We start from the raw sequence: 506 nt of genomic DNA, 5'->3' as shown, positions 1-506 counted from the left end.
AAGAAAACAAAAACGAAAAGGAAAACGTCAACTTCCTCCTAAATCCCCCAAAACAAATTACTTGCTACTACTCTATGGCTTTTAAAAAACTCGCGGTTTTTTTTTTTTTTCTTAGAATAAGAAAACCACGAGAGATGAGTAAAAAGTTTAGCTTTCACACAAAATAAAAGCCCAAAGTTAACCGAGAACGAAGATGGAGAAAAAAGATTTTTTTTTTGTGTGTGTGTGATCCACAGTATGGCTGGGATTTTACAAAGAGAATCATAATCCCATCTTTTCCCCCTATTTCCTTAGATCTCAGGGTAAATGGATTCTGCGTGTGCAATTCAAAAGAATCACTCTCTCTTCAATTTTCTCTCTCTCTCTCTCTCTCATTTTCTTTCCTTATTTTTTTAGTTTTACTCATGAGACAATTTAATAATGAACAAAATTTTAACTTGGAGATAAAAAAAAATACATAACAATTCAAATCGAAAAGAAATTTATATAGTAATAATAATAATAAT

This window comes from Pediculus humanus, genomic scaffold (genome assembly GCF_000006295.1).
Source record: "Pediculus humanus corporis 1103172108261 genomic scaffold, whole genome shotgun sequence".
Classification (NCBI taxonomy): Eukaryota; Metazoa; Arthropoda; class Insecta; order Psocodea; family Pediculidae; genus Pediculus; species Pediculus humanus.
The sequence above is the reverse complement of the archived record's forward strand: the minus strand, read 5'-3'. Positions refer to the sequence as shown.